Source organism: Podarcis vaucheri (genome assembly GCF_965113315.1).
Source record: "Podarcis vaucheri genome assembly, chromosome: 15".
NCBI classification, from domain to species: domain Eukaryota; kingdom Metazoa; phylum Chordata; class Lepidosauria; order Squamata; family Lacertidae; genus Podarcis; species Podarcis vaucheri.
The window spans coordinates 18,152,067-18,161,043 of record NC_138753.1 but is presented as its reverse complement, the minus strand read 5'-3'; the positions used below and the strand labels follow the sequence as shown (position 1 = coordinate 18,161,043).

Sequence of the window (8,977 nt, the reverse complement as noted above, 5' to 3'; positions counted from 1 at the left end):
TTTATTGTATGGTTCTCATGGCTGTAAATCGCTGTAAATTGTGAGACACAGCAGTATAAAGGTAAAGGTAAAGGTACCCTTGCCCGAACGGGCCAGTCTTGACAGATTCTGGGGTTTGTGCGCCCATCTCACATCTATTGGCCGGGGGCCAGCGCTGTCCGCAGACACTTCCGGGTCACATGGCCAGCGTGACAAGCTGCATCTGGTGAGCCAGCGCAGCACACGGAACGCCGTTTACCTTCCCGCTGGTAAGCGGTACCTATTTATCTACTTGCACCTGGGGGTGCTTTCGAACTGCTAGGTTGGCAGGCGCTGGGACCGAACGACGGGAGCGCACCCCGCCGCGGGGATTCGAACTGCCGACCTTTCGATCGGCAAGCCCTAGGCGCTGAGGCTTTAACCCACAGCGCCACCCGCGTCCCCGACACAGCAGTATACAGATACTTAAAAAATAATAATTAATAAAACAATGAATACATAGTTTCTACTTGATTCAAGTAGGTCTGCCATAGTCAAAGTAAATTAAAATGATTCTTTAAAAAGATAGTTAAAAAGACTCTTCTTAAAAACATAAGAACTCTCTTTAAAAAATCGAGTCTTCAAAAAAGTTATATAATCTAAGGAAGTCTTTAAAAGAATCCTCCCAGAAGAATTGAAAAAGTAGCCCCTTAGAGACCAACTGAGTAGTTTTAGGTATAAGCGCTGGTGTGCGTGCACACTTCTTCAGATCGTTCTTCAGATAGTTTCTTCTTGCCAGCCGTGTCAACGCTCCACTGCATTTGCTTGCACCAGATAGTTCAACTTCCCAAGCAAGTCGGTAAACAAGTGTTGGAAATAATTGCGCAGTTGTCACCCCTGTCATTGAGCAGAGCTCTATTTTAAAACGCCAGTTTAGCCCCAAGGTTCGGGAGGGAGGGCAGGGCAGTTTCTGGCAAGGCCCAGCTGTCTGAGTGCAGCACAAACTGGGCTCTTCAAAGCACCAGGCCGGGTGTCTCAGCGCCAGACTGTCCTGGCTGGGAGAGCAGGGAGGCTGAGAAGAGCAGGCAGGCCTTGCTAATGGTGTTTTGACGTATCACTTCAAGCACAATCTGCGCCGCTCGGAAACAGCTGCTCAGAACCCAATGCTGGATGATGGAAGAGAGGAGGGTGAGACGGAGGTTGGAGGTGGAAATTAATGGGAGGTCTAACCTTTTTTCGTGTGTGTGTGTGTGATACAAAATTATGCAAAATACAGCATTACAGACCCTTCAACTACTCGTGTTTTCCAGGTAGACAGTCCTGGATCTGCAGAAGCCATCCCAATTTCTGATTTGATTCTGGGATGGTCTTCATTCCTTAGGATGTTTCTATTTTCGCTAGAGGATATGGAATAAAAAGGTAAAGGGACACCTGACTGTTAGGTCCAGTCATGGACAACTCTGGGGTTGCGGCGCTCGTCTTGCTTTATTAGCCAAGGGAGCCAGCGTACAGCTTCTGGGTCATGTGGCCAGCATGACTAAGCTGCTTCTGGCGAACCAGAGTAGCGCACGGAAACGCCGTTTACCTTCCCGCCGGAGTGGTACCTATTTATCTACTTGCACTTTGAAGTGTTTCAAACTGCTAGGTTGGCAGGAGCAGGGAGCAACGGGAGCTCACCCCATTGCAGGGATTCGAATTGCAATTGGCAAGCCTAGGCGCTGTGGTTTAGAAATGTGGGAGGCAGGATTGTGGTTAGCAGATGCGGCACTGGGATGCAAATACGCAGTCTCGGCAGGTGAGTTCACGAGCATAGAAGCAGCACTGAGGATAGGGACACGTCAAGATTTCCCTTCTTGGCATTTTCCCAGTCAGCATTGCCCCCCAGCAACCCCCCTGCCACATTTTCACCCACAGGGAACAATGTTTACTGTTCAAAGCAATGGGTCGGTTGTGATTGGGTGCAGCAGGCTAAACTAATGAGAGATAAGAGACGGCAGGTCATTCTTTGAATGTCTATGCCTATGGTGAGTCGTTGGATGTATGGTACAGATGGGGCACACATAGTCACCTTAAACTTAAGGCTCTTTTGCTCCACACTACTACTGCAAAAGCGGGGGGGGGGGCACAGTGTTAAAAGAGGTACTCAGATCAGGATCAGCACCTCCGTAAGTCCTAGGCTGCACAACTAGGTGACATTCACATCATACCTTTAAACACATACCTTTATGACACATACCTTTCAACTGTCCTGTTTTAAGTGGGACATCCTGGAATTACAGAAACCATTGTGAATCCCAGGATGTCCTATGTTGGTTCCCGGCCCTGAAAGACATGTATCTCAATTTTCCTGTGCAGCATGTTAGAGTATCATGATACCACTTTAAACAGTCATGGTTCCTCCCCAAAGCATCCTGGGAAATGTAGTTTGTGCAGAGACCCCTATTCTCCTCATGGAGCTACAATTCTCAGAGTGGTTTAACCATCCATCCCTCTTCTCAGGGAATTCTAAGCGTCATAGCTTGGGGTGGGGGGAGGGGGAGGAATGGGGTCTCATAATATTGCATAGCACCCTGAACGAACTGCATTTCCTAGGATGCTGTGGGGAATGCTATGTCTGTTGAAGCAGTAGAAGAGTGCTTTAAATGTCAGTATGGTGAGGCAAAACCTACTCCAGGGAAAAAACAAGGCAGTAACTTGCCTGCTCATTTCTCCTTCTCACGTAATCCATCTTTAATTCCATTTTCTGAGCCAAATCATCCCTCCACAGCCCAGCTTGAAATTCACAGGCTCCCTGAATGTGCAGTACAGGAAGATGTCAGTTTTTAAAGCTATGGGTGAATGGTTTATATATCCTCAGGCAGTAGGTGATGAGATGCTGTTGAGAGGAAGAGAGGCAAATCATGCCAAGAGGCTGATTTCAAAGGGGCTTCCCGAAAGTCCTTAAGGCCAGAAATGCACTCCCCAAACTTTGCCACCACAAAGATGGGCTTTTCTGTTACTGCACTCCTCTTTCTCAGGAAACTGTTTAATGTTGGAATATGGTGTGGCTTCCAGTTGAACTGAGCACACATCCTGATTAAGAGCATAAGAAGAAGCCTTCTGGATCAGGTCAGTGGCCCATTCAGTCCAGCATCCTCTTCTCACAGTGGCCACTCAGATCCCTCAAAAGCAGGACCCCCCAGCACAAGAGCCCTCCCCACACTGCTGACTTAAATTAATGGTATTCAGAAGTATTAGTACAGTTGTACTTCTTGTTACGTCAGTCTCTGGTTGCGTTTTTTCAGGATATGAACGCAGCAAACCTGGAAGTGTATTCTTCCAGGTTTCACTATGCACGCATGCGCAGAAGCGCTCTGCACACCTCACACATGTGTAGAAGCGCTCTATTGCACCGTGCATGTGCGCAGAAGCAGCACTCTAGCTGTGGACTTTTCGGGGTGCGAACGGCACCCCGGAACGGATCAAGCCCGTAATTAGAGGTACCACTGCACTTTCAACTGTGGAGGCAAAACATAGCCATCCATAACCTTATCCTCCATGAATTTGCCTTACCCTCTTTAAAAGCCATTCCAGTTGATAGCCATCACTGCCTCTTGTGAAAGTGAGTGCCTTTCCTTTTTTGTCTGCCCTGCATATTCCAGCATTCGGCTTCATTGGATGCCCATGACTTCTAGAGAGGGAGAAAATCTTTCCTAAATCTATCCACCTTCTCCATGACATGCGCCCCTACCGAGTTTGTTTTGCAGGCATAGCCAGACCTGTGGGGTTTGTCCATCAACTGTAGAGAGAGCTCCCTTCTCAGCTTTTGACTCCCACGAGCCGTTTTGTGCATTTGGGGTCCACACATGAGGAGAATGTGATGCTGAACTATGCAGACTTCTTGCCCCGATGCCAAGAAAGCGGCCAGATTTCAGGCAACCAACTGCACGCTGTAAAAATGCAGAGGCCGGCGATGACATGACGAGGAAGAGTTCCAGCTTGTTTGGGTCAGGACCCCGTTTGTGCAGGTGGCATGGAGAGAAAGGAAGTTTTGTTCTAGCCAGAGCTCAGAGCAGAGGCAGCATGGGAAGGGCTCTTGGTGATGGATTGCCCTGTGAAAATAAATGGCAGGAGGGCTTTCTGTGCAATTCTCTCTTCTAAAGGTCCCCACCCCCACCCTGTGGCATCATCCATAAGGTTAATCTTATCATCAAGAAAACTGATCGGAATGGCGTTGGTGGCTGCATCCCTGGAACCATCTATCTTCGAAGACAAGGAAGAGGGACATTATTTGAGTCTCCTTCAGTCTGCAATATGTGTTTGTCAGGGACGTTGGAGAATGCTGACAGAATTGGAAAGGGGAGCGGTAATTGGGTGATGTTGGAAATCAATCCGGGGAATGCAATCCGCATTCGGTACTGTTGCTGCTTTCACCTGCAAGCCATACATGCTTTATTACACCCACCCCTCATTTGCACTGCATTTCCTTTGCACAGACATGAACAGGGTGGAACAATGCAACAACAAAGTGATTTATGTTACTTACGTAAGTTACATAATTTTGCCCCAGCAAAAATTTCATTTTGGGTGGAAGTTGGCCTGCAGTGGAATGCAAACAGTGCTGCATGCAAAGAGTACAGGAAATGGAGTGGGGAAATGTGCCTTCTTACATCCCTAGTAGTTATATTTAGCAGCTGTGGACATCTGGCAGCCACACTGTTTTAATGCCTTTGCTTACAGTCCAACCACCAATATCTGATCACCCCATCTGTGTATATGTAGGAGCGAAAGAGCTAAGATAATAATATGAGCAAAGGTTGTTTCAGCCTTCATCAACCTAATGCCCTCCAGAAGTTATGGACTACAATTTCCACCAGTCCCAGTCCCAGCCAGCTTGGCAGAGGTTGGTGTGCACATTTGTGTTGCTTTTGTGTGTGTTTTTTTGGTTTGCCTGGGCCGTGTGCGAAATCAGGGTTGAAATTGCCGTGTGCCTTTGTTCTAAACCCACAGTCCCCAAATTGCGGGTTGCTCTTTTGATTTTAATAGGAGCTGAATTTTACCTCTTCCGATGCAGAGGAAAGAGTTTCTATTTATCTGCTATAATGTTCTCACTGAAGACCAGTTGAAAGGAGGAAAACCTTTTAGAACATTAAGGGGAAGATCTGGACTATTAATTTTAATGGGAGCTGGGTCTGTATATCCCTTAGGCAGCTTGGGCATGGGAGGGGGGAGTCCTCCACTTAATGCCATCTCTGCTGTTCAAAAGCCTCTAGAAAGCATCTATATTCCCCCCCCCTCGATGGTCCTTGAGGGTCAGGCCTGCATGTAGATCTGGCGAGGAAAGCGGCAATTTATACAGGCCTGCGACAAATGAAGGAATATCACTCTCCACTTTGCATTACAACAAGGGAGAAAGGGGGTGGCTTTGGATCTGCTTGTGCTCCCAGGAGGTCACTGAGAGTTGAAGTCCCATTCAGCCGCTCGCCTCGCCAGGTGGAACAATCTGCAACGCTCAGCCCCATGGCGTCAAGGCACAACATCCCGATCTCAGCCTGTTTTCCCCATCGGCAAATGCCACAAGCTTGGCTGGGCGGCTGTTGATGTTACAAACACACAGAGAGATGCAGAACCTGTTGGAAAAAAGGAGCCTCTGAATCAAGAGAGTCCCCCCCTCCTCCCCACAAGAAATGGGCCGTTTGAGCACGGAGCTCAGCAAGAGGAGAAGGAAACCAGATCGCTGGCTTTGCTCCTGCTGGGTCTTCCTCAGACAAACATGGAATGTGTTAACATCCATACGTCTTCTGAGTTGATGAATGGAGGAAGGGTTCAAGGTCATAAAGTCATGGAGAAGAGTTGCCTTGAAATCCACATTGAGAATGTAAGGAGGACCCTGAGCTGCATCAGAAGGACTCTAATGAAGCATCTGGCCCAGCATCCTGACTCACAGTGGCCCATCAGATGCCTACACGGGAAGCAAGACTTGAGCACAACAACCAAGGGCAATCGAAACCATAGAACTGAAGAGTTTGAAGGCACTTTGAGGGCCATCTAGTTCAACCCCCTGCAATGAAGGAATCTTTTGCCCAACGTTGGGCTCTCTCGATCCCACAACAGTGAGAGTCTCAGACTCTACTGACTGAGCTATCCCAGTCAAGAGGACAGAGCAACTCCTCTATGAAGGAGGATTGCAGCATCTGGGACCTCTTTGTTTAGGGAAAAGGCGAGCGACAGGCAACATGGTAGAGGTTTATGAAATTATGCATGGCATGGAGATAAGCTTTTCTCCCTTTCTCAATACATTAGAACTGATGGGCATCTAACAAAGCTCAGTGTTGGGAAATCCAGGACAGATAAAAGAACGCCCTTCTTCATGCAGCGCATAGTTAAACTATGGAACTCGCTCCCTCAAGAGACTGTGACGCCCAACAACCTAGATGGCTTCAAAAGAGCATTAGAAAATTCATGGAGGAGAGGGCATCTGGTTGGCCATACGAGAATGGAATGCTGGAGGAGATGGGCCATCAGCCTGATGCAACATGCTTCTCCTATGTTCAACAGCACTCTCCCAGCTTGGGATGCCCAGGAGGAGCTGGTCTTCAGAGGTGTACTGTCTCTGGCAGTGGAGGTAGAGCATCATCCCCCTGGCTAGTAGCCACTGATAGCTTTATTCTCCATGAATTTCTTTAATCCTCTTTTCAAAAAGCATTTGAGTTGGTGGCCTTGGCTGCACCTTGTGGAAGCAAATCCCATAGCTTAACTAATGCACTGCATGGTGAAGTACTTCCTTTTGTCTGCCTTGATTCTTCTAGTCATTCAACTTTATTGACTGTCCCCGAATTCTCATATTGGGAGGGAGGGAGGAAAACTGCTCCCTGCTCACTTTCTTCACACAACACATAGCCCCTCATCTAGCTCAGTATAGTCTATATTGGCCAGCTGCGGCTCTTGAGGTTCTTAGGCAGGATGCTTCTCCTGCCCTACCTGGGATACTAGGGTTGGAACATGGGGCCTTGCAAGGCACATCCTCCATCACTGAGCTACGACAAACCCTGCAACTTTTCTCTGATGAAAATAGGGACGTTCTATTCAATAATAAGGGATGCGGGTGGCGCTGTAGTCTAAACCACAGAGCCTAGGACTTGCTGATCAGAAGGTCGGCGGTTTGAATCCCCGCGACGGGGTGAGCTCCCGTTGCTCGGTCCCTGCTCCTGCCCACCTAGCAGTTCGAAAGCACATCAAAGTGCACATAGATAAATAGGTACCGCTCCAGCGGGAAGGTAAACAGCGTTTCCATTCGCTGCTCTGGTTCGCCAGAAGCGGCTTAGTCATGCTGGCCACATGACCCGGAAGCTGTACGCTGGCTCCCTTGGCCAGTAAAGTGAGATGAGTGCTGCAACCCCAGAGTTGGCCACGACTGGACCTAATGGTCAGGGGTCCCTTTACCTTTATTCAATATTAATAATATATATATATATATATATTTATTGATACCCCACCCATCTGACTGGGTTGCCCCAGCCAAACTGGGCAGCTTCTGACATATGTAAAAACATAACAAAACATGAAACATCTAAAAATTTCCCTATGCAGGGCTGCCTTCAGACATCTTCTAAAGGTTGTACAGTTACTTATCTCCTTGGCTCGGGGGTCGCATAACTCCCTCCATACCTTCTGACATTTCTCCGATGAAAATAGGGACCTCCTAAGGAAAAGCACAACATTCCAGGATCCAATCAGAAACCAGGATGGCTTCTGTAAATCTCGGACTGTCCCTGGAATATAGGGGCACTTGGAAGACCAGCTTTTGACATGCTGCTAAATGAGTGACCTTATCCAGGGTACCAGGTGCCATGCAAACAGCCCAGGTGAAACATGGCTCATAGAACGCAGGTGAGCTATTAGCGAAGCTGTGGCCGGAGTTTGGTTGCCCTGTTGCTAAGCCCAGCGGCTGTGCTGTCTGGGCTCTGGGCCGTGGTGTGCTTGCCTGGAATCTGGGGCCATTTGTGGATTTCTGTGCCATGTTGAAATGCTGGTCTCCGTCTAGGAAAAAGTTCAGGCAGGACCCCTTGGAAGATCAATGGAGGGTGTCGGCGAGGGGTGGAGGGTGGGAAGCAGGTGACCGCCGGAGTCTCAGCCAGACAGGGCTCGTCTTTCAGCAGCTGTAAGCCATTTATTAGTTGGGTTTTAATGTTTCCGAAAAAGCCCCGTTGGGTGGGCAGAGGCTGGAGAGAGACAAGTGTGGGGAAGGGGGGAAAATGTGTTAATTACCAGTCCATTTGTGTGACGCAGGTCTGGCCCAGTCTGTCATCTCTTCTCCCCCCCACCCCCGACTAGCCTTCCATTTTCCTGCGGGGATCCCGGCGGGGCCTTTGTTGCCCGGGGTCACCATGGAGATGGCAGCTGCAGCTGACTCTCCCTGTTAGAACAAACCGCCAGCGCCTCAGAAACCATTTTGGAAGCATTTGTCCCGACAGCCTCTGCTAATCTCTCTTTCATTTGTAATTATCTTATCACACAAGCATTCTCGCCGTGCTACCACGGCATTTCCTTTCTTCCTCTCCCACCCACCCCCCTCCCGCCAATGCCGCCCATCCCACACGGCAGAGTGCCCAGCCCGAGATGGACAGAGCAGGCTTCAAACAGGCCTGAGTCCCAACAGGCCGCCTTGTCATGGGTCTGGCGCGATTGAAGTTGGCCGAGTTCTGGGGCTTGGAGCCCTTTGAGGCTGGCCGTGATATCTCTGCCAAGAATAATTGAACAACTAGTTTTATCAGGGAGAATCGACAGCTGTAGAGAGAGAGAGCAGGCGATTTCTAGAGGATTAGGGAAGAGCTGTGAAAGGGGACTCTCACGGGAAGTGGATTCGGTCAGCCAAGAACAAATGTTGAAGGCTTTGGGTTTTTTCTCTTATTTTGGGGTTTGTTTTCTTCGTTTATTTTTTCATTTGTGAAAAAAATTATAAGTTGCTGAATAATAATAAAAAGTGCAGACAGAAAACAAAACAAAACATCCTCTTCTACTATATTGTCGCATGCTATCC

At 48.6% G+C, this 8,977-nt stretch overlaps 1 long non-coding RNA gene across 1 annotated transcript; it reads right to left on the bottom strand.

Moving 5' to 3' along the window:
• Positions 1–656: 656 nt before the first annotated feature.
• LOC309520170 lies at positions 657–8,368 on the bottom strand. The gene is made up of 3 exons (XR_014214165.1): positions 8,206–8,368; positions 3,511–4,049; positions 657–1,124 (listed from the first exon to the last, which is right to left on the bottom strand). It is a non-coding gene; the product is annotated as an uncharacterized lncRNA (long non-coding RNA).
• Between the last annotated feature and the right edge of the window lie 609 nt (positions 8,369–8,977).